The sequence below is a fragment of the Amia ocellicauda genome, chromosome 14, assembly GCF_036373705.1.
Source record: "Amia ocellicauda isolate fAmiCal2 chromosome 14, fAmiCal2.hap1, whole genome shotgun sequence".
NCBI lineage: Eukaryota > Metazoa > Chordata > Actinopteri > Amiiformes > Amiidae > Amia > Amia ocellicauda.
In genome coordinates this window covers 22126711-22151835 of record NC_089863.1, presented here as the reverse complement: position 1 = coordinate 22151835, position 25125 = coordinate 22126711, and the positions used below count along the sequence as shown (strand labels likewise).

General features: G+C 42.5%; 9 non-coding genes across 9 annotated transcripts; 4 read left to right on the top strand and 5 right to left on the bottom strand.

The window, feature by feature from the left end:
• Window positions 1-3858: 3858 nt before the first annotated feature.
• Window positions 3859-3931, bottom strand: trnam-cau (transfer RNA methionine (anticodon CAU)). Its single transcript has one exon. It is a non-coding gene; the product is annotated as a tRNA-Met (tRNA).
• A 1676-nt stretch (window positions 3932-5607) lies between these two features.
• Window positions 5608-5678, top strand: trnag-ccc (transfer RNA glycine (anticodon CCC)). The gene has a single exon. It is a non-coding gene; the product is annotated as a tRNA-Gly (tRNA).
• A 1096-nt stretch (window positions 5679-6774) lies between these two features.
• Window positions 6775-6846, top strand: trnag-ucc (transfer RNA glycine (anticodon UCC)). Its single transcript has one exon. It is a non-coding gene; the product is annotated as a tRNA-Gly (tRNA).
• Window positions 6847-13465: 6619 nt separating this feature from the next.
• Window positions 13466-13537, bottom strand: trnaa-ugc (transfer RNA alanine (anticodon UGC)). The gene has a single exon. It is a non-coding gene; the product is annotated as a tRNA-Ala (tRNA).
• A 1160-nt stretch (window positions 13538-14697) lies between these two features.
• On the top strand, window positions 14698-14768 carry trnag-ccc (transfer RNA glycine (anticodon CCC)). Its single transcript has one exon. It is a non-coding gene; the product is annotated as a tRNA-Gly (tRNA).
• Window positions 14769-15872: 1104 nt separating this feature from the next.
• Window positions 15873-15944, top strand: trnag-ucc (transfer RNA glycine (anticodon UCC)). Its single transcript has one exon. It is a non-coding gene; the product is annotated as a tRNA-Gly (tRNA).
• A 3027-nt stretch (window positions 15945-18971) lies between these two features.
• trnam-cau (transfer RNA methionine (anticodon CAU)) lies at window positions 18972-19044 on the bottom strand. The gene has a single exon. It is a non-coding gene; the product is annotated as a tRNA-Met (tRNA).
• A 2459-nt stretch (window positions 19045-21503) lies between these two features.
• Window positions 21504-21576, bottom strand: trnam-cau (transfer RNA methionine (anticodon CAU)). Its single transcript has one exon. It is a non-coding gene; the product is annotated as a tRNA-Met (tRNA).
• Window positions 21577-24019: 2443 nt separating this feature from the next.
• trnam-cau (transfer RNA methionine (anticodon CAU)) lies at window positions 24020-24092 on the bottom strand. Its single transcript has one exon. It is a non-coding gene; the product is annotated as a tRNA-Met (tRNA).
• Window positions 24093-25125: the final 1033 nt, after the last annotated feature.

Here is a 25125-nt window from a genome sequence, read left to right as displayed (position 1 = left end):
AGAGCACTAACCGGACACTGAAGAAAAGTTTGGCAAAAGCCCTGTTAACTACAGGCAAGGGATGGAGAGTAGCACTCCCCGCTGTGCTGTATAAACTTAGAGCATCACCTAATCGGAGTACTCAGCTTTCTCCATATGAGTTAATGACAGGGAGAGCTATGCAACTCCCTGCTGGCATCTGGGGTCCCATTGATCCCAGTGCTCCATTCAAAGACCATCTTAAACAGTATGTGGCACAGCTATGTACACACTTAAAAAAACTTAGATCACAAGCACGTGATCTCCAGTCCCTCAGAGACTTGGAACTCAAAGAGGAAATGCCAACAACACTTCCTGAGGTTGGTTCACAAGTAATGTGTGAAAAATTTCCAAGCAGACCAGGGCTCAGGCCCAAATGGACAGGACCACATAATGTCCTTCTTTCTACAGACACTTCGGTTTGTATTGACGGACAGGAGGGGGGTACTAGATGGAAACATTGTTCACAAGTTAAAAATTATAATCCAGGAGAACTGTGTACTAAACCTTTATCTTTTCTCATTCCTAGGAAAGCAACAGTTGCAGATTTCCTGAATTTTGAGAGACATTCCCCTAACTGGTAAAGGTTTTGTCCCCCTACAGGTACTAAGAGATAATCCAGCATGACGACGACTGTGTACACTAGAGTATTTGGACTGATCTGCCTGTCCTTAGTTGAATCATGGACAGATAACAAATTTATCCAAATGACACGCACCTATGCAAATGCCCTTAATAAAACAAAATGTTGGGTTTGTTCCCACATTCCACACGACACTAAGAAAGGGGTTCCAATGATCCCCATTCCAATTCCAGTATTTTCTGATTATTCACAACTTAGAGTTGCCTCTAATGTACGGTATGCATATGATTATGCCTTAGGCATCACAGGAGAATGGTACTTTAGACCGAAGATGGATCAGAATAGAAGATATTTTAAAATGCCATATATTGACTTGGCTCACAGTAACAAAGGATCTGTGTGTGTTTCATACTATAACCAAACCATGCAATCCCAATTGATAGGTAATAGTACTTGTAATCACACTGTGGCTATCGATGGTCTTGACTTTAGGTATCAGACTTGTCGATTTTACGCTTCATGGAATGGGACTTATTGGATATGCGGCATGCGGGCATATTGGGAACTTCCTTGTAAGTTCACAGGTTCTTGTTATTTAGGATTTGTGGTGCCAGCTTTGCGCCACACTGAAGATAAATACCTTCCAGATATAGAACAATTTACTCACCCTAAAGGTGAGATAGGGGAAGGAGACAGGTTTGCTTCCATACTATTTCCTATGTATGGAGTCGGAAGAGCAATAAAGGAAATCAGATTAGTAGCTGGTATATTAGAAACATTAAGTATTTCTACAACTGAAGTTCTCAGCAATTTAACAACTGAAATAGTGGCTATGCGAACTGTTGCCCTCCAGAACAGGCTAGCTCTAGATTTCTTGCTAGCAGCACAAGGAGGGACATGTGCCATTATAGGGCAGGAATGCTGTACTTACATACCAGATAACTCTGAACACATTTATAATCTTATAGAGCACATTAGGAAAGCAACTACAAAGATACACCAGTCCTCCGGAGGAAAAACCCTCTGGGGATGGCTTGCTGATACCTTTGATAATCTGGGTATGATTGTATTAAAAGGATTGATATCGGTAGTTACTATTCTGCTATGTCTGTATGTTTCTTTTTTATGTCTTAAATACACTGTTCAAAGAGCATCTCAACAACTTTGTAAACCTCATAATGTATCTACTATGGTTACAGCTGCAATTAAAACACCCTCGTTGGCAGACTTTCTCTAAATTTCTACTAAACGACACCGTCCCTCACTCGGGAGGAGCAAAACTCACACACCCATTGACACAAATCTTATTCTATCCCCTTGGTTCTGGAGGCTCCATGTGACTGAGGACAAATGGATTTAGTATCAAAGGCAATAAACCTCATGACTCAAGGAAAACCAAAGGATGCATTGGAAAGATACTATTACAAAGGTCACTCACTCACGCCTACAGGACATTCTGTACATTCACATTTAGGGACACACACTTATCGCTCTCCCCGACAGCAGGGACACCCTTACACTCGCCATACACACATATACACCCCACGGGGAAGGGTTGGGATGAAGGAGCTGAAAACGCAGCGTCAAATCTTCCTAACCCCTTGCTTGTAACTGATAAACATAACTTTTCTTTGGCTTCTTTCCGCTTTGCTCTATTGCCAAACAGCAGGGAATTAAGACTCTGTATAGGAAGTTGAAGAAAGTGTGTTGTGATAATTATATAATGTTTTATATTAATACTAGCATTAGAAGTAGTTTTGTATACAGATTGAGCAGATTTGATTTAGCAGGACAAGTAAAGGGTCAACAAGGTCGATTTGTTAGAAACTCCTGTCAGTAATGAAAGATTACACAGTGCCGAAATAGCCTACAGCTGTCTGCTGAGAATTTGTTTATGACTTAATCGTTTCTCCAGATAGGCAGGAATTGTTTTTGTTAAAGAACGATTGACACTAGGTAAATGACGACCGTGGGATCGCATCTTCCTAGTGCACATCAAAGATGGACATCTGCTTTGGATCCATCACCTCTTCACGGGTGGACAGATCATAAAATCTTCAGATTGGATGAACGGCCATAAGATGTTACGTCATTTTTCCTATAAAGTTGTACACATGTTTGTAAACATTAAGTCTCACTGAAGGAATTATTTCTGACGTGGAGCTTCCGAGCCGGCTCCATTAAAGTTCTATTTGCTTTATCTCCGCGACTTCTCCACTTATTTCCAACGTGGTTCTACAACTCAGACTTAGTAACGCGTTACCCACAACCCTGGAAAAGAGTTGCACTGTCGTTTCTTGAATCTCAGAGCATTCTAAATCTGTTTCGGAGGCGTTCCCCAAAGGCACAATATGTGGATGATATGGGCAAAAAGAAGGAGAAAAAGCTACTGTGCGCTAGATGACATGTAAAGCAAGGAACACATTCGTTACTGTCCCAGCAATCTCCGAGAAACACCGTGTGTACGCATCCACTGTGATATGTGATTGAAACAACGAGATTGCAAGCGCCCATGTGCATCATTTTTACTTCTCGGGTTCAAGTCACAGACAGACTGTGGTCAAAAAGTAGGGAGTTATCAGGGCCAGGTGCCAGGGGTGATACATGTAAGGTACACGCAATAACGCCGAGCTATAGCCTCCACTATGCTGAGTGTTGCTTTGTGGGTACAGCGACTAAATTAAGACATGTTGAAGTCAATCAATCAATGAATAAATACATGTCCATTGATTTATGTATTGATGTATTTCTTTAAACATTGAATTCTTTGTGTAATGTCGTTTTCAACACAGTCCTCAACTCTTGTTGTCCTTGTCGCCAGCACGGGTAAGTGTGTGCTCCTGAGTGGTAAAAGGACCCTTGTCAGAGGTGGGATTCAAAGCCAAGCCTCTACAGGAGACGATGACCTGCACGCAGCACCTTACACCACTCGGCCATCCTGACTTGTGTTGCAGTGATCAAATTGAGTCGTTGCCGACGTCATGGAAAACAATGAACTTTTCAATGACTGTGTTCTGCCAGGGCTTCCTTCACTTTGACTTTTGGGATCACGACGTCATCTCACCAATGGCCGAAATAGCTCAGTTGGGGGAGCGATAGACTGAACATCTAAAGGTCCCTTGTTCCATCCCAGGATTTGGCATTTTGCCATGAATTTCTTCAGACAGCGCAAGCAACCACTTTATTGCACAGTTGTGCGCCTTTTTTCTGCAGCTGGAGATCAGTGTGGTAGAACTCAAAGATAAAGGAAGAGTGCTTGCCCCGTGTGAGGGTCAAACTCACCACCTTCAGATTATGAGACTGACGCGCTACCTACTGCGCCAACGAGGCACGGCATGGCCAGCTCCCTCTACTCCAACTGACCTCTTAGCATGACAACCACTCCGATGAACATTCGTGAACACATATTTTCCCCGAATGACAACCATGCGCCTGTGATGTAGTGATTAGCTAGGTACGTATTAAGCAGTTCGACTGCAGATTATTACAGATAATTATTAAAAGACCATTGTGCCCCAGGGGACGCGTTTTATATGTCTTGTGCATTTGCTTCGGTGACAGAATCTAGAGCTTCCCCGCAGCGCCAGTGGTGTAGTGGTATCATACAAGGTTCCTGTTCTTGTGAGTTGCGTTCGATTTCTGGCTAGCGTATGCCACACAGCCTACTGTCTTACTTGCTTTGATTGCCCTTGTCATTTCATTTTTTTCTTCATTCCAGAATACAGCGGCTAGACTTTTCTTCGGCAATTCATTGGACCATTTCTTTCTTTTGAGGTTATTCAATTTCAAGAACACAAAGACCATACTTTCTGGGAGTTATATTTCAGAAATAAAACGAGACACTCTCAAACTTTGTATCTCTTTCAACAACAAACAAACAAGCCAAAAGAGAAGGAAAAGAGCAGTGTTGGGGTCGTTACTCACAAAAAGTAATGTCTTACATTGTACTCGTTACTCATATCAAAACTAACTAAACACTTTACTTATTACTTCCTGGAGAATGTAATTAGTTACTTTACTTTTACATTACTCTGCATTACACCCCAAACGTTGCGGGACCTCAATAAACAATTTCAAAGCTACACCAACACAAGCAGTTGATAATGACAGAGACATACTGTTATCTTTTGTTGTTTTAATAAAGCGCCACAGGAAAACCAGGCCAGTGTCGGAAGTCCACCCCCTGTTGTGGGAGGAGCGGAGCGATTGTGGGTTTGGTTTTGTGTTTCGTTTTAAAAATGAAGACAGAAAGCAACACTACGAGCGATAGAGCCTGGTGTGGAAAGGACTTTTGTGGCTGTCTTATTCTGTATGCTTTAGATGATTGGAGACAGCTAAAAATATACAAGTTTCTGTTAAGAGATATTACGAATAGCTAAAAGGGTATAGACAACATTATATTCAGAAGTTACTGTAAGAAAACTTTCCATGTGCAACACTAAAATAAATATTTGCTATGTATTATTATTATTGTTATTATTGTAATTTTTATCAAGATATGTGCTAGTAGATTTGTATTTTAAATTGCTGAACTTCACTCCCTTAACGTATTACTCTTACTACAGATTTGTAACTGCAAACGACAATTTCTGTAATATTTTTAAATTACACCGTAGACGTGCTTAACCAGGGCGAGTTACAGCTGAAATAAAACACACACGTATCACGATGAATTGTACAGTAACAGCAGCTACAATAGAGTTGCACTCGTGGCGTTTATGGACTTATGGACGCATTTATGAAACCAGTCCTTAATGTTTCAGAGGAAAACCCAGATCTGCTTTATTTATGTATACATTCATTGAACTTGTAAATGGGCACACGTTAACGAAATCGTGTTCGCCTTCATACTGATTGTCTCTGCACCTGTGATGTAGTGATTGGCTAGGTACGTATTAAGCAGATCGACAACAGACTAATAAGGATAATCATTAAGACATCATCTTGTCCCATGGGACGCTTTCTATGAATTTGCTTCAAGGACGCAAGCCAGAGCTTCCACAGCAGCGCCAGTGGTGTAGTGGTATCATACAAGATTCCCATTCTTGTGACTCGGGTTCGATTCCCGGCTGGCGCATCCGACACAGCCCGCTCTCTTTCTTGATTTGATTGTACTTGTCATTTCATTCTTTTCTTCATTCCAGAATGCAGCGGCAAGACTCTTCTTTAGCAATTGACTGGATCATTTCTTTCTTTTGAGGTTATTCAATTTCAAAAACACAGACAATATTTTCTGGGAGTTATATTTCAGAAATAAAACGAGACACATTGGTGACAAATGCCAGCCCTCTTTTCGAATCGATTGACGCAATAATCTGCGCAATAGGTAGTCACATTCTGCTGCAGCAGAGAAGGGGTAGTTATCCATCTCGTGTTATTTCACAGGAGTTCGTATGTGCCCGTTTCAAGTTGAGGAGCTTACGTGACAGTTCCTGTAACTATTCACTTCTTTACCTGGTGTCTATTGTGTAACGCGCAGCATCATTTTATTTATTTATTTATTTATTTCCATTTTCCGATACTGTCTGCCTGAGCCCCCGTGTCCTAGTGGATCAGACACTGGGTTCCTAAGCCAGGTAGTGTGGCTTTGAGTCCCAGCTGCTCAGAAGCACGGTCATTTTTAAGCTCGGATCTGAGCTCAGACTGAGCCCCGATCCACTTAGTTCAAAACAATTGACATGATGCTTCCCACAGCACATACAGGGTGAAATGTGAAGGCACTGAAACCTGGAAAGCTGCTCCAGCGCATGGAGAAGCTCGGTGTGCAGTCTTGAACAGGAAAGTGGAAATAACGCAGGGCTTTGCAAACTTGTATTGCTTGCAATATGCAATATAGGAGTGGCTGTGACGTTAACAGGTGGGTGAGTGCCCAAGGAGCAGAGTGGCGCAGCGGAAGCGTGCTGGGCCCATAACCCAGAGGTCGATGGATTGAAACCATCCTCTGGTGTGTTTCAACTTTGGTTTTGTTTCATTTCGGAAAGGTCTGAATAAAGTGCAATCTGGAAAGATGCTAATGGACATTTTCCTTCCGCACTCAGGAACAGGAAACTGCTGATATCGCAGGGCTTCCCAAATGTTCACCGATTGCAATTTGGAAAACAAATTGCCTGCCACTTTGCAATCCTGGAATCATGTTCGACCACAGTGAGATATTGTGGGGAAGCAGTTTCTAAGCGTTGGTGGTATAGTGGTTAGCATAGCTGCCTTCCAAGCAGTTGCCCCGGGTTCGATTCCCGGCCAACGCAATATACACTCCCCTCTCTGTCTGTTCTCAGCTGTCTTGTGTGCTCTTTCATGCTGCTTCAGACACTTTTAAGAACATAAGAGAGTTAACAAACGAGAGGGGACCATTCGACCCATCTTGCTCGTTTGGTGGTCATTAACCAAGGATCCATTCCAGACCATTTTTAAATGTTCCCAAACTTTCAGCTTCAACCACATCGCTGGGTAGTTTATTACAGATTGTGACTACTCTCTGTGTAAAGAAGTGTCTCCTGTTTTCCGTTTTGAATGCCTTGAAGCCCAATTTCCATTTCTGTCCCCGGGTAGTCTCCTCTGTACCAGGGTGAAAAGGTTCAGTTCTCTCAGTCTCTCCGAGTAGGACTTTCCCTTGAAGACGTGGAATAAGTCTGGTTGCTCTCCTCTGAACTGCCTCTAAGGCAGCAATATCCTTTTTGAAGTGTGGTGCCCAGAACTGTACACAGTATTCCAGATGAGGTCTAACTAGCGCATTGTACAGTCTTAACATGACTGCCCTTGTTTTAAATTCTACACTTTTGACAATATACCCTAGCATTCTGTTTGCCTTTTTTATTGCTTCCCCACATTGCTTGGATGGAGAAAGTGAGGAGTCCACATAGACTCCTAGGTCTTTCTCATGCGTTACTTCATGTAGATCTGTACCTCCCATAGTGTAATTATAGTGGACATTTTTGTTACCTGCATGTATTACCTTGCACTTGTCCACATTGAATTGCATTTGCCAGGTGTCAGCCCACAACTGAATATTATCTAAGTTCCTCTGAATAGCCTGTGCTGCCAAGATTGTATCTGCTGAGCCACCTATTTTCTTGAAGTACTGTTGGAAATATCCCATCTGGCCCAGGTGATTTGTTTGTTTTTAATTCTGCTAGTCCCTTTAGTACCTCCTCCTCATTTATCCTGATCTCTCTTAGGGATTGACTGGACTGATTGTCAACCTGTGGCATGTCATCTGTTTTTTCTTTTGTAAAAACCTCTGTGAAATACTCATTTAGAATATTTGCCACATCTTGTTCAATTTCCAAGATACCTCCGTTTTTGCCCTTTATCTGTTTCACCTCCTCCTTTATTAACCGCTTGCTGTTGTGATATTGAAAAAAGCTCTTTGCATTGGTTTGAGCTCCAAGAGCTATTTTTCTTTCTAATTCCCTCTCTGCTTTCCTGATCCCATTCTTAAGATCTCTTTGCAGCTCAACATATTCTATGTATTTTGTTTCGTCACCATCCCTTTTGTATGCACTATACAACATTGTCTTCCTCTTTATATTTTTTGCATACCTCTATTATACCATTTTGGCCAATGATTTTTGTTCCTCAATTTGCTATGTTTTGATTCAAATTGCTCCTGAGCCTCGAGTACTATATTCTTAAAATATACCCATGCATTTTCAACTAACTCTGTATCCAGTGTGCTCCAGTCTACCTCTTCTAAGTGCTGTCTCATACCTTCAAGGTTTGCTTTTCTAAAATTGTAGACCATTGTTTTAGACTTGGACCTTGTTTTTTGAAAGAATGCCTCAAAGACAACCATATTGTGATCACAATTTGCCATTGGTTCTCTAACTACTGTCCCCCTGACTCTATCTTGGTCATTTGAAAAGATCAAGTCAATACATGCGCTCTCTCTGGTTGGTTCCCTGACAAATTGAGTTAGAAAGCAGTCATTTACCATCTCAACCATTTCCATTTCTGCTTCTGTAGTCCCCACTGGGCTTTCCCAGTCTAAGTTTGGGAAATTGAAATCCCCCATTATAACAGCCACATCCTTGCTACATGCAGTCCTGATTACACTTTACAATGCAGCATCTTTCTGAATATCTGAGTTTGGTGGCCTGTAACACACTCCTACCGCTAATCCTCCAGATCTCTTGTTCAAAAGTTTCACCCACAAAGATTCTGTTCCGTTACTGGGATCTAATACAAGTTCTTCTGCCTCAATGTCATTTTTCACATATAATGCTACCCCACCCCCTCTTCAATTTTGCCTGTCTCTCCTAAACTGTGTATATCCTTCCAACTTGTATTCATCCCCATCATTTTCTGTAAGCCATGTTTCTGTCACTCCTACAACATCATAGTCACACACCAGCACTGTGGCTTCCAAGTCTAACATCTTGTTCCTTATACTCCTGGCATTGAGGTACAAACATTTCAGGACTTTCCTACTGGCAGTTTGCCTTGGTTTCCTTTCCTTAGTGGAACATCTCCCATTGTCAAAGCTCCCTGCCCCCCTGGTTCCTAGTTTAAATGATTCTCAATTTCACTGCACATACGCTCTTCCAATGCATTAGCCCCCCTTCTGTTTAGATGTAGACCGTCCGGTTTGTACAGGTCCCATCTATCCCAGAAGAAAGACCAATGCTCCATAAACCTAAACCCCTCTTCCCTACACCAAGCTTTCAACCACGTGTTAAACTTTCTAATCTCTGCCTGTCTCCCTGACCATGACCGGTGGATTCCCCCCGGCTTTGGCCAGTAGCCCGTCTACTAGTTTAGGGAGATCTGCAACCTGAGCACCAGGCAGGCAAGATACCAATGCGGGTCTCCATGTCACTAGAACACACTGTGTGATCTACACCTCTAAGAATTGAGTCTCCTACTATAACTACCTCCTTCGTCTGGGGGGGGGATTGGGCACCATGGTGCTCTGGTGCTCAACTGCCCCCCATCACCCTCTGAGCTGTCACTGTCCAACTCGGTGTCCAGCAGTTGGAACCTGTTGGGCAATTCAAGCTCTTGGGGTGTCTCTACGGGGTGTGCACGCCCTTTTCTGCGGTTACGACCTACTGTAACCCAGCAGTTCTCTACGCTGTCCTGCTCTAAGGTCTCAACTCTCCTAGGTTTTACCCCCAATTCACACCTAATTGGCCCCACCTGGCTCCTCCTGCAACAGAATTCCTGCTAGTCCTAGACAAAAACTCCCTTCTATAACCTGTTTACTTTCACCAACTCAGCAGCTGAACTGAATTGGCTTCAATTTAGGCAAACTACCGACAATGCTAACGTCAATTTAAGGCAAACTTAAAACAAAATGAGCAATGCTAAGACTATTCTGAATCTAGTCAAACAACAAGATGGCTACCTCTCACCTGTACTATCCGGTCTCTCTCTGTGGCAACTTGTAAATACTTGTGCTTACCTTTTTGCAAGATCAACGACAAGGTGGTAAGCACTTTACACTGTCAGCTGTGCAATTACTCATGCAACCTTAGTGTTACTGGTTACTGCTAGTGTACAAAACACTGACCCCGACGTCATTTGAACACACACCCTTGTGATCTAGAGTCAGACGTGCTACCCTTGCCACAAGAGCTCGCTGCTTTCAAGGCGGGTGGTGAAACGCTCCTCTTTAAATTATTATTGGTAGTGGTAGTAGTAGTAGTAGTAGTAGTAGTAGTAGTAGTAGTAGTAGTAGTAGTAGTAGTAGTAGTAGTAGTAGTAGTAGTAGTAGTCGAAGTAGTAGTAGTAGTAGTAGTAGTAGTAGTGGTGCATATCCGATACAGCGTGCTCTACATATTGCTTTGAATGCATGTGTAATTTACTCATGAATTTAGGTCCGTTCCTTGCTGATGGATTGATTATGGAGAGAGGGAGGGTCTACATATAAGTCGGTGTCCTGTGGGGGACAATGCTTTGCTTAAGGAGTCTGCATTTGGTAGACTTTCAAGGTGCACAATTCAGTGGGAGAAAACGCATCGGTCGGTGCTTGGTTAACACTTCTCTTTTAGTAGCTTAGTAGAGCCAATGAGCTCGGTGTTAGTGTGTGTGCCTCCAATGTATCACACCTGGCACCTGTCCCCGCTAATTCCCTAGTCCTGACGACGGTCTGTGTTTAACTTCAAGCCAACAAGTAAAGACAATGCGCGTTTTAGATGGCATGTGTGTCAACGTGATGATGACGATGTTCAAGTACACCGTGCCGTTTAAAGCGCCCAAATCTTACAGCCTGCGCACTTACACTCACCTAAAGGAATATTAGGAACACCTGTTCAATTTCTCATTAATGCCATTATCTAACCAACCAATCACATGGCAGTTGCTTCAATGCATTTAGGGGTGTGGTCCTGGTCAAGACAATCTCCTGAACTCCAAACTGAATGTCTGAATGGGAAAGAAAGGTGATTTAAGCAATTTTGAGCGTGGCATGGTTGTTGGTGCCAGACGGGCCGGTCTGAGTATTTCACAATCTGCTCAGTTACTGGGATTTTCACGCACAACCATTTCTAGGGTTTACAAAGAATGGTGTGAAAAGGGAAAAACATCCAGTATGCGGCAGTCCTGTGGGCGAAAATGCCTTGTTGATGCTAGAGGTCAGAGGAGAATGGGCCGACTGATTCAAGCTGATAGAAGAGCAACTTTGACTGAAATAACCACTCGTTACAACCGAGGTATGCAGCAAAGCATTTGTGAAGCCACAACACGTACAACCTTGAGACGGATGGGCTACAACAGCAGAAGACCCCACCGGGTACCACTCATCTCCACTACAAATAGGAAAAAGAGGCTACAATTTGCACAAGCTCACCAAAATTGGACAGTTGAAGACTGAAAAAATGTTGCCTGGTCTGATGAGTCACGATTTCTGTTGAGACATTCAGATGGTAGAGTCAGAATTTGGTGTAAACAGAATGAGAACATGGATCCATCATGCCTTGTTACCACTGTGCAGGCTGGTGGTGGTGGTGTAATGGTGTGGGGGATGTTTTCTTGGCACACTTTAGGCCCCTTAGTGCCAATTGGGCATCGTTTAAATGCCACGGCCTACCTGAGCATTGTTTCTGACCATGTCCATCCCTTTATGACCACCATGTACCCATCCTCTGATGGCTACTTCCAGCAGGATAATGCACCATGTCACAAAGGTCGAATCATTTCAAATTGGTTTCTTGAACATGACAATGAGTTCACTGTACTAAACTGGCCCCCACAGTCACCAGATCTCAACCCAATAGAGCATCTTTGGGATGTGGTGGAACGGGAGCTTCGTGCCCTGGATGTGCATCCCACAAATCTCCATCAACTGCAAGATGCTATCCTATCAATATGGGCCAACATTTCTAAAGAATGCTTTCAGCACCTTGTTGAATCAATGCCATGTGGAATTAAGGCAGTTCTGAAGGCGAAAGGGGGTCAAACACAGTATTAGTATGGTGTTCCTAATAATCCTTTAGGTGAGTGTATACAGAACCAGCGTGCAATCTGGCCCATTGTTTCACTTCTCACAATGAATACATACACTCACCTAAAGGATTATTAGGAACACCATACTAATACTGTGTTTGACCCCCTTTCGCCTTCAGAACTGCCTTAATTCTACGTGGCATTGATTCAACAAGGTGCTGAAAGCATTCTTTAGAAATGTTGGCCCATATTGATTGGATAGCATCTTGCAGTTGATGGAGATTTGTGGGATGCACATCCAGGGCACGAAGCTCCCGTTCCACCACATCCCAAAGATGCTCTATTGGGTTGAGATCTGGTGACTGTGGGGGCCAGTTTAGTACAGGGAACTCATTGTCATGTTCAAGGAACCAATTTGAAATGATTGGACCTTTGTGACATGGTGCATTATCCTGCTGGAAGTAGCCATCAGAGGATGGGTACATGGTGGTCATAAAGGGATGGACATGGTCAGAAACAATGCTCAGGTAGGCCGTGGCATTTAAACGATGCCCAATTGGCACTAAGGGGCCTAAAGTGTGCCAAGAAAACATCCCCCACACCATTACACCACCACCACCAGCCTGCACAGTGGTAACAAGGCATGATGGATCCATGTTCTCATTCTGTTTATGCCAAATTCTGACTCTACCATCTGAATATCTCAACAGAAATCGAGACTCATCAGACCAGGCAACATTTTTCCAGTCTTCAACTGTCCAATTTTGGTGAGCTTGTGCAAATTGTAGCCTCTTTTTCCTATTTGTAGTGAGATGAGTGGTACCCGGTGGGGTCTTCTGCTGTTGTAGCCCATCCGCCTCAAGGTTGTACATGTTGTGGCTTCACAAATGCTTTGCTGCATACCTCGGTTGTAACGAGTGGTTATTGCAGTCAAAGTTGCTCTTCTATCAGCTTGAATCAGTCGGCCCATTCTCCTCTGACCTCTAGCATCAACAAGGCATTTTCGCCCACAGGACTGCCGCATACTGGATGTTTTTCTCTTTTCACACTATTCTTTGTAAACCCTAGAAATGGTTGTGCGTGAAAATCCCAGTAACTGAGCAGATTGTGAAATACTCAGACCGGCCCGTCTGGCACCAACAACCATGCCACGCTCAAAATTGCTTAAATCACCTTTCTTTCCCATTCAGACATTCAGTTTGGAGTTCAGGAGATTGTCTTGACCAGGACCACACCCCTAAATGCATTGAAGCAACTGCCATGTGATTGGTTGGTTAGATAATTGCATTAATGAGAAATTGAACAGGTGTTCCTAATAATCCTTTAGGTGAGTGTACACACACTGTTTCTCGGACGAATGCTGGGAGAGAGTGCCGAAAAGGCCCATGCTAGTGTGACCGATGAATCACGGGCTCCCGATTTGTTCGGTACTTGCTATGTGCATCCAATGACATAGTGCACGGGCTCCATTAAAAGACAGTCTGGAGATGCCGAGGACTGAACTCGGGACCTCATACATGCAAAGCATGCGCTCTACCACTGAGCTACATCCCCAATGCCAGCCTGTCTTCTCTCAAACTTTGTATCTCTGTCAACAACAAACATACATGCAAAACGAGATAGAAAAGAGCAGTGATGGTGTCGTTACTCACAAAAAGAAATGTATTACATTGTATTCTTTACTCATATAACAAGATACTTTACTTATTACTCTCTGGGCAAAGTAATTAGTTACTTTACTATTAGATTACTTTGCATTTCACCCCAAACGTTGCGGGACCACATTAAACAATTACAAAGTTACACCCACACATGCGGTCGAATAAAGACAGAAACATACTGTTATCTCTTGCTGTTCTAATAAAGCGCCACAGGAAAACCAGGCCAGTGTCGGAAGTCCACGCCCTGATGTGGGAGGAGCGGAGCGATTGTGGGTTTGGTTTGTGTCTCGTTTTAAAGACAGTGACAGAAAGCAACACTACGAGCGACAGAGCCTGGTGTGGAAAGGACTTTTGTGGCTGTCTTATTCTGTATGCTTTAGATGATTGGAGACAGCTAAAAATATACAAGTTTCTGTTTAGAGATATTACGAATAGCTAAAAGGGTATAGACAACATTATATTCAGAAGTTACTGTAAGAAAACTTTCCATGTGCAACACTAAAATAAATATTTGCTATGTATTATTATTATTGTTATTATTGTAATCTTTATCAAGATATGTGCTAGTAGATTTGTATTTTAAATTGCTGAACTTGACTCCCTTAACGTATTACTCTTACTACAGATTTGTAACTGCAAACGACAATTTCTGTAATATTTTTAAATTACACCATAGACGTGCTTAACCAGGGCGAGTTACAGCTGAAATAAAACACACACGTATCAGCAGCTACAATAGAGTTGCACGATGCACTCATGGCGTTTATGGACTTATGGACGCATTTATGAAACCAGTCCTTAATGTTTCAGAGGAAAACCCAGATCTGCTTTATTTATGTATACATTCATTGAACTTGTAAATGGGCACACGTTAACGAAATCGTGTTCGCCTTCATACTGATTGTCTCTGCACCTGTGATGTAGTGATTGGCTAGGTACGTATTAAGCAGATCGACAACAGACTAATAAGGATAATCATTAAGACATCATCTTGCCCCATGGGACGCTTACAATGAATTTGCTTCAAGGACGCAAGCCAGAGCTTCCCCAGCAGCGCCAGTGGTGTAGTGGTATCATACAAGAGTCCCATTCTTGTGACTCGGGTTCGATTCCCGGCTGGCGCATCCGACACAGCCCGCTCTCTTTCTTGATTTGATTGTACTTGTCATTTCATTCTTTTCTTCATTCCAGAATGCAGCGGCAAGACTCTTCTTTAGCAATTGACTGGATCATTTCTTTCTTTTGAGGTTATTCAATTTCAAAAACACAGACAATATTTTCTGGGAGTTATATTTCAGAAATAAAACGAGACACATTGGTGACAAATGCCAGCCCTCTTTTCGAATCGATTGACGCAATAATCTGCGCAATAGGTAGTCACATTCTGCTGCAGCAGAGAAGGGGTAGTTATCCATCTCGTGTTATTTCACAGGAGTTCGTATGTGCCCGTTTCAAGTTGAGGAGCTTACGTGACAGTTCCTGTAACTATTCACTTCTTTACCTGGTGTCTATTGTGTAACGCGCAGCATCTTTTTATTTATTTATTTATTTATTTATTTATTTCCATTTTCCGATACTGTCTGGCTGAGCCCCCGTGTCCTAGTGGATCAGACACTGGGTTCCTAAGCCAGGGAGTGTCGCTTTGAGTCCCAGCTGCTCAGAAGCACTGTCATTTTTAAGCTCGGATCTGAGCTCAGACTGAGCCCCGATCCGCTTAGTTCAAAACAATTGACATGATGCTTCCCACAGCACATACAGGGTGAAATGTGAAGGCACTGAAACCTGGAAAGCTGCTCCAGCGCATGGAGAAGCTCGGTGTGCAGTCTTGAACAGGAAAGTGGAAATAACGCAGGGCTTTGCAAACTTGTATTGCTTGCAATATGCAATATAGGAGTGGCTGTGACGTTAACAGGTGGATGAGTGCCAAAGGAGCAGAGTGGCGCAGCGGAAGCGTGCTAAGCCCATAACCCAGAGGTCGATGGATTAAAACCATCCTCTTCTTTGTTTCAACTTTGGTTTTGTTTCATTTCGGAAAGGTCTGAATAAAGTGCAATCTGGAAAGATGCTAATGGACATTTTCCTTCCGCACTCAGGAACAGGAAACTGCTGATATCGCAGGGCTTCCCAAATGTTCACCGATTGCAATTTGGAAAACAAATTGCCTGCCACTTTGCAATCCTGGAATCATGTTCGACCACAGTGAGATATTGTGGGGAAGCAGTTTCTAAGCGTTGGTGGTATAGTGGTTAGCATAGCTGCCTTCCAAGCAGTTGACACGGGTTCGATTACCGGCCAACGCAATATACACTCCCCTCTCTGTCTGTTCTCAGCTGCCTTGTGTGCTCTTTCATGCTGCTTCAGACACTTTTAAGAACATAAGGGAGTTAACAAACGAGAGGGGACCATTCGACCCATCTTGCTCGTTTGGTGTTCATTAATATCGAAGTGATCCAAGGATCCATTCCAGACCATTTTTAAATGTTCCCAAACTTTCAGCTTCAACCACATCGCTGGGTAGTTTATTCCAGATTGTGACTACTCTCTGTGTAAAGAAGTGTCTCCTGTTTTCCGTTTTGAATGCCTTGAAGCCCAATTTCCATTTCTGTCCCCGGGTAGTCTCCTCTGTACCAGGGTGAAAAGGTTCAGTTCTCTCAGTCTCTCCGAGTAGGACTTTCCCTTGAAGACCTGGAATAAGTCTGGTTGCTCTCCTCTGAACTGCCTCTAAGGCAGCAATATCCTTTTTGAAGTGTGGTGCCCAGAACTGTACACAGTATTCCAGATGAGGTCTAACTAGCGCATTGTACAGTCTTAACATGACTGCCCTTGTTTTAAATTCTACACTTTTGACAATATACCCTAGCATTCTGTTTGCCTTCTTTATTGCTTCCCCACATTGCTTGGATGGAGAAAGTGAGGAGTCCACATAGACTCCTAGGTCTTTCTCATGCGTTACTTCATGTAGATTTGTACCTCCCATAGTGTAATTATAGTGGACATTTTTGTTACCTGCATGTATTACCTTGCACTTGTCCACATTGAATTGCATTTGCCAGGTGTCAGCCCACAACTGAATATTATCTAAGTTCCTCTGAATAGCCTGTGCTGCCAAGATTGTATCTGCTGAGCCACCTATTTTCTTGAAGTACTGTTGGAAATATCCCATCTGGCCCAGGTGATTTGTTTGTTTTTAATTCTGCTAGTCCCTTTAGTACCTCCTCCTCATTTATCCTGATCTCTCTTAGGGATTGACTGGACTGATTGTCAACCTGTGGCATGTCATCTGTTTTTTCTTTTGTAAAAACCTCTGTGAAATACTCATTTAGAATATGTGCCACATCTTGTTCGTTTTCCAAGATACCTCCGTTTTTGCCCTTTATCTGTTTCACCTCCTCCTTTATTAACCGCTTGCTGTTGTGATATTGAAAAAAGCTCTTTGCATTGGTTTGAGCTCCAAGAGCTATTTTTCTTTCTAATTCCCTCTTTGCTTTCCTGATCCCTTTCTTAAGATCTCTTTGCAGCTCAACATATTCTATGTATTTTGTTTCGTCACCATCCCTTTTGTATGTGCTATACAACATTGTCTTCCTCTTTATATTTTTTGCATACCTCTATTAAACCATTTTGGCCAATGTTTTTTCTTCCTCAATTTGCTAAGTTTTGGTACAAATTGTTCCTGAGCCTCATGTAGTATATTCTTAAAATATACCCATGCATTTTCAACTAACTCTCTGAAGACTCTTTTTGGAAGTTGAAGAAAGTGTTTTGTGATTATTATATAATGTTTTATATTAATACTAGCATTAGAAGTAGTTTTGTATACAGACTGAGCACATTCGATTTAGCAGGACAAGTAAAGGGTCAACAAGGTCGATTTGTTAGAAACTCCTGTCAGTAATGAAAGATTACACAGTGCCGAAATAGCCTAGAGCTGTCTCCTGAGAATTTGTTTATGACTTAATCGTTTCTCCAGATAGGCAGGAATTGTTTCTGTTAAAGAACGATTGACACTAGGTAAATGACGACCGTGGGATCGCATCTTCCTAGTGCACATCAAAGACGGACATCTGCTTTGGATCCATCACCTCTTCACGGGAGGACAGATCGTAAAACGGACCCGGACCTGTATCTTCTGATTGGATGAACGGCCATAAGATGTTACGTCATTTTTCCTATAAAGTTGTACTCATGTTTGTAAACATTAAGTCTCACTGAAGGAATTATTTCTGACGTGGAGCTTCCGAGCCGGCTCCATTAAAGTTCTATTTGCTTTATCTCCGCGACTTCTCCACTAATTTCCCACGTGGTTCTACAACTCAGACTTAGTAACGCGTTACCCACAACCCTGGAAAGAGTTGCACTGTCGTTTCTTGAATCTCAGGGCATTCTAAATCTGTTTCGGAGGCGTTTCCCAAAGGCACAATATGTGGATGATATGGGCAAAAAGAAGGAGAAAAAGCTACTGTGCGCTAGATGACATGTAAAGCAAGGAACACATTCGTTACTGTCCCAGCAATCTCCGAGAAACACCGTGTGTACGCATCCACTGTGATATGTGATTGAAACAACGAGATTGCAAGCGCCCATGTGCATCATTTTTACTTCTCGGGTTCAAGTCACAGACAGACTGTGGTCAAAAAGTAGGGAGTTATCAGGGCCAGGTGCCAGGGGTGATACATGTAAGGTACACGCAATAACGCCGAGCTATAGCCTCCACTATGCTGAGTGTTGCTTTGTGGGTACAGCGACTAAATTAAGACATGTTGAAGTCAATCAATCAATGAATAAATACATGTCCATTGATTTATGTATTGATGTATTTCTTTCAACATTGAATTCTTTGTGTAATGTCGTTTTCAACACAGTCCTCAACTCTTGTTGTCCTTGTCGCCAGCACGGGTAAGTGTGTGCTCCTGAGTGGTAAAAGGACCCTTGTCAGAGGTGGGATTCAAAGCCAAGCCTCTACAGGAGACGATGACCTGCACGCAGCACCTTACACCACTCGGCCATCCTGACTTGTGTTGCGGTGATCAAATTGAGTCGTTGCCGACGTCATGGAAAACAATGAACTTTTCAATGACTGTGTTCTGCCAGGGCTTCCTTCACTTTGACTTTTGGGATCACGACGTCATCTCACCAATGGCCGAAATAGCTCAGTTGGGGGAGCGATAGACTGAACATCTAAAGGTCCCTTGTTCCATCCCAGGATTTGGCATTTTGCCATGAATTTCTTCAGACAGCGCAAGCAACCACTTTATTGCACAGGTGTGCGCCTTTTTTCTGCAGCTGGAGATCAGTGTGGTAGAACTCAAAGATAAAGGAAGAGTGCTTGCCCCATGTGAGGGTCGAACTCACCACCTTCAGATTATGAGACTGACGCGCTACCTACTGCGCCAACAAGGCACGCATTGGCCAGCTCCCTCTACTCCAACTGACCTCTTAGCATGACAACCACTCCATTGAACATTCGTGAACACATATTTTCCCCGAATGACAACCATGCGCCTGTGATGTAGTGATTAGCTAGGTATGTATTAAGCAGTTCGACTGCAGATTATTACAGATAATTATTAAAAGACCATTGTGCCCCAGGGGACGCGTTTTATATGTCTTGTGCATTTGCTTCGGTGACAGAATCTAGAGCTTCCCCGCAGCGCCAGTGGTGTAGTGGTATCATACAAGGTTCCTGTTCTTGTGAGTTGCGTTCGATTTCTGGCTAGCGTATGCCACACAGCCTACTGTCTTACTTGCTTTGATTACCCTTGTCATTTCATTTTTTTCTTCATTCCAGAATACAGCGGCTAGACTTTTCCTCGGCAATTCATTGGACCATTTCTTTCTTTTGAGGTTATTCAATTTCAAGAACACAAAGACCATACTTTCTGGGAGTTATATTTCAGAAATAAAACGAGACACTCTCAAACTTTGTATCTCCTTCAACAACAAACAAACAAGCCAAAAGAGAAGGAAAAGAGCAGTGTTGGGGTCGTTTCTCACAAAAAGTAATGTCTTACATTGTACTCGTTACTCAAATCAAAAGTAACTAAACACTTTACTTATTACTTCCTGGAGAATGTAATTAGTTACTTTACTTTTACATTACTCTGCATTACACCCCAAACGTTGCGGGACCTCAATAAACAATTTCAAAGCTACACCAACACAAGCAGTTGATAATGACAGAGACATACTGTTATCTTTTGTTGTTTTAGTAAAGCGCCACAGGAAAACCAGGCCAGTGTCGGAAGTCCACCCCCTGTTGTGGGAGGAGCGGAGCGATTGTGGGTTTGGTTTTGTGTTTCATTTTAAAAATGAAGACAGAAAGCAACACTACGAGCGATAGAGCCTGGTGTGGAAAGGACTTTTGTGGCTGTTTTATTCTTTGTGCTTTAGATGATTGGAGACAGCATAATAAATACACGTTTCTGTTAAGAGATATTAGCAGTAGCTAAATGTGTATAGACATTATACTCAGACAAGCATTACGTTACCATAAGAAAACGTGCAACACTAAAATACATCTTTGCTATTTATTTTTATTATTGTTATTATTGTAATCATCATCAAGATATGTGCTAGTAGATTTGCATCTTACATGTCTCAACTTGACTCCTTTAACTTATTACTCTTACTACAGATTTGTAACTGCAAACGACAGTTTTTCTAATATTTTTAATGTACGACATAGACGTCCTTATCGTCCTTATTAAGACCATATCGTTACAATGTGTAATGCAGTAACGAGAACAAAAAAAAGGAATCAGTAACTGTAATATTATTTCTCCTTTTGGAACCATACCACGTTACGTTACTCGTTACTACCAAAAGTAATAACATTACTGTAATGCGTTACTTAGTAACGCGTTACCCACAACCCTGGAAAAGAGTTGCACTGTCGTTTCTTGAATCTCAGAGCATTCTAAATCTGTTTCGGAGGCGTTCCCCAAAGGCACAATATGTGGATGATATGGGCAAAAAGAAGGAGAAAAAGCTACTGTGCGCTAGATGACATGTAAAGCAAGGAACACATTCGTTACTGTCCCAGAAATCTCCGAGAAACACCGTGTGTACGCATCCACTGTGATATGTGATTGAAACAACGAGATTGCAAGCGCCCATGTGCATCATTTTTACTTCTCGGGTTCAAGTCACAGACAGACTGTGGTCAAAAAGTAGGGAGTTATCAGGGCCAGGTGCCAGGGGTGATACATGTAAGGTACACGCAATAACGCCGAGCTATAGCCTCCACTATGCTGAGTGTTGCTTTGTGGGTACAGCGACTAAATTAAGACATGTTGAAGTCAATCATTCAATGAATAAATACATGTCCATTGATTTATGTATTGATGTATTTCTTTCAACATTGAATTCTTTGTGTAATGTCGTTTTCAACACAGTCCTCAACTCTTGTTGTCCTTGTCGCCAGCACGGGTAAGTGTGTGCTCCTGAGTGGTAAAAGTACCCTTGTCAGAGGTGGGATTCAAAGCCAAGCCTCTACAGGAGACGATGACCTGCACGCAGCACCTTACACCACTCGGCCATCCTGACTTGTGTTGCGGTGATCAAATTGAGTCGTTGCCGACGTCATGGAAAACAATTAACTTTTCAATGACTGTGTTCTGCCAGGGCTTCCTTCACTTTGACTTTTGGGATCACGACGTCATCTCACCAATGGCCGAAATAGCTCAGTTGGGGGAGCGATAGACTGAACATCTAAAGGTCCCTTGTTCCATCCCAGGATTTGGCATTTTGCCATGAATTTCTTCAGACAGCGCAAGCAACCACTTTATTGCACAGGTGTGCGCCTTTTTTCTGCAGCTGGAGATCAGTGTGGTAGAACTCAAAGATAAAGGAAGAGTGCTTGCCCCATGTGAGGGTCGAACTCACCACCTTCAGATTATGAGACTGACGCGCTACCTACTGCGCCAACGAGGCACGGCATGGCCAGCTCCCTCTACTCCAACTGACCTCTTAGCATGACAACCACTCCGATGAACATTCGTGAACACATATTTTCCCCGAATGACAACCATGCGCCTGTGATGTAGTGATTAGCTAGGTACGTATTAAGCAGTTCGACTGCAGATTATTACAGATAATTATTAAAAGACCATTGTGCCCCAGGGGACGCGTTTTATATGTCTTGTGCATTTGCTTCGGTGACAGAATCTAGAGCTTCCCCGCAGCGCCAGTGGTGTAGTGGTATCATACAAGGTTCCTGTTCTTGTGAGTTGCGTTCGATTTCTGGCTAGCGTATGCCACACAGCCTACTGTCTTACTTGCTTTGATTGCCCTTGTCATTTCATTTTTTTCTTCATTCCAGAATACAGCAGCTAGACTTTTCTTCGGCAATTCATTGGACCATTTCTTTCTTTTGAGGTTATTCAATTTCAAGAACACAAAGACCATACTTTCTGGGAGTTATATTTCAGAAATAAAACGAGACACTCTCAAACTTTGTATCTCTTTCAACAACAAACAAACAAGCCAAAAGAGAAGGAAAAGAGCAGTGTTTGGGGTCGTTACTCACAAAAAGTAATGTCTTACATTGTACTCGTTACTCATATCAAAAGTAACTAAACACTTTACTTATTACTTCCTGGAGAATGTAATTAGTTACTTTACTTTTACATTACTCTGCATTACACCCCAAACGTTGCGGGACCTCAATAAACAATTTCAAAGCTACACCAACACAAGCAGTTGATAATGACAGAGACATACTGTTATCTTTTGTTGTTTTAATAAAGCGCCACAGGAAAACCAGGCCAGTGTCGGAAGTCCACCCCCTGTTGTGGGAGGAGCGGAGCGATTGTGGGTTTGGTTTTGTGTTTCGTTTTAAAAATGAAGACAGAAAGCAACACTACGAGCGATAGAGCCTGGTGTGGAAAGGACTTTTGTGGCTGTTTTATTCTTTGTGCTTTAGATGATTGGAGACAGCATAATAAATACACGTTTCTGTTAAGAGATATTAGCAGTAGCTAAACGTGTATAGACAACATTATACTCAGACAAGCATTACGTTACCATAAGAAAACGTGCAACACTAAAATACATCTTTGCTATTTATTTTTATTATTGTTATTATTGTAATCATCATCAAGATATGTGCTAGTAGATCTGCATCTTAAATGTCTCAACTTGACTCCTTTAACTTATTACTCTTACTACAGATTTGTAACTGCAAACGACAGATTTTCTAATCTTTTTAATGTACGACATAGACGTCCTTATCGTCCTTATTAAGACCATATCGTTACAATGTGTAATGCAGTAACGAGAACAAAAAAAAGGAATCAGTAACTGTAATATTATTACTCCTTTTGGAACCATACCACGTTACGTTACTCGTTACTACCAAAAGTAATACCATACCGTTACTTAGTAACGCATTACCCACAACCCTGGAAAAGAGTTGCACTGTCGTTTCTTGAATCTCAGGGCATTCTAAATCTGTTTCGGAGGCGTTCCCCAAAGGCACAATATGTGGATGATATGGACAAAAAGAAGGAGAAAAAGCTACTGTGCGCTAGATGACATGTAAAGCAAGGAACACATTCGTTACTGTCCCAGCAATCTCCGAGAAACACCGTGTGTACGCATCCACTGTGATATGTGATTGAAACAACGAGATTGCAAGCGCCCATGTGCATCATTTTTACTTCTCGGGTTCAAGTCACAGACAGACTGTGGTCAAAAAGTAGGGAGTTATCAGGGCCAGGTGCCAGGGGTGATACATGTAAGGTACACGCAATAACGCCGAGCTATAGCCTCCACCATGCTGAGTGTTGCTTTGTGGGTACAGCGACTAAATTAAGACATGTTGAAGTCAATCAATCAATGAATAAATACATGTCCATTGATTTATGTATTGATGTATTTCTTTCAACATTGAATTCTTTGTGTAATGTCGTTTTCAACACAGTCCTCAACTCTTGTTGTCCTTGTCGCCAGCACGGGTAAGTGTGTGCTCCTGAGTGGTAAAAGGACCCTTGTCAGAGGTGGGATTCAAAGCCAAGCATCTACAGGAGACGCAGCACCTTACACCACTCGGCCATCCTGACTTGTGCTGCAGTGATCAAATTGAGTCGTTGCCGACGTCATGGAAAACAATGAACTTTTCAATGACTGTGTTCTGCCAGGGCTTCCTTCACTTTGACTTTTGGGATCACGACGTCATCTCACCAATGGCCGAAATAGCTCAGTTGGGGGAGCGATAGACTGAACATCTAAAGGTCCCTTGTTCCATCCCAGGATTTGGCATTTTGCCATGAATTTCTTCAGACAGCGCAAGCAACCACTTTATTGCACAGGTGTGCGCCTTTTTTCTGCAGCTGGAGATCAGTGTGGTAGAACTCAAAGATAAAGGAAGAGTGCTTGCCCCGTGTGAGGGTCGAACTCACCACCTTCAGATTATGAGACTGACGCGCTACCTACTGCGCCAACGAGGCACGGCATGGCCAGCTCCCTCTACTCCAACTGACCTCTTAGCATGACAACCACTCCGATGAACATTCGTGAACACATATTTTCCCTGAATGACAACCATGCGCCTGTGATGTAGTGATTAGCTAGGTACGTATTAAGCAGTTTGACTGCAGATTATTACAGATAATTATTAAAAGACCATTGTGCCCCAGGGGACGCGTTTTATATGTCTTGTGCATTTGCTTTGGTGACAGAATCTAGAGCTTCCCCGCAGCGCCAGTGGTATCATACAAGGTTCCTGTTCTTGTGAGTTGCGTTCGATTTCTGGCTAGCGTATGCCACACAGCCTACTGTCTTACTTGCTTTGATTGCCCTTGTCATTTCATTTTTTTCTTCATTCCAGAATACAGCGGCTAGACTTTTCCTCGGCAATTCATTGGACCATTTCTTTCTTTTGAGGTTATTCAATTTCAAGAACACAAAGACCATACTTTCTGGGAGTTATATTTCAGAAATAAAACGAGACACTCTCAAACTTTGTATCTCCTTCAACAACAAACAAACAAGCCAAAAGAGAAGGAAAAGAGCAGTGTTGGGGTCGTTACTCACAAAAAGTAATGTCTTACATTGTACTTGTTACTCATATCAAAAGTAACTAAACACTTTACTTATTACTTCCTGGAGAATGTAATTAGTTACTTAACTTTTACATTACTCTGCATTACACCCCAAACGTTGCGGGACCTCAATAAACAATTTCAAAGCTACACCAACACAAGCAGTTGATAATGACAGAGACATACTGTTATCTTTTGTTGTTTTAATAAAGCGCCACAGGAAAACCAGGCCAGTGTCGGAAGTCCACCCCCTGTTGTGGGAGGAGCGGAGCGATTGTGGGTTTGGTTTTGTGTTTCGTTTTAAAAATGAAGACAGAAAGTAACACTACGAGCGATAGAGCCTGGTGTGGAAAGGACTTTTGTGGCTGTTTTATTCTTTGTGATTGGAGACAGCATAATAAATACACGTTTCTGTTAAGAGATATTACGAATAGCTAAA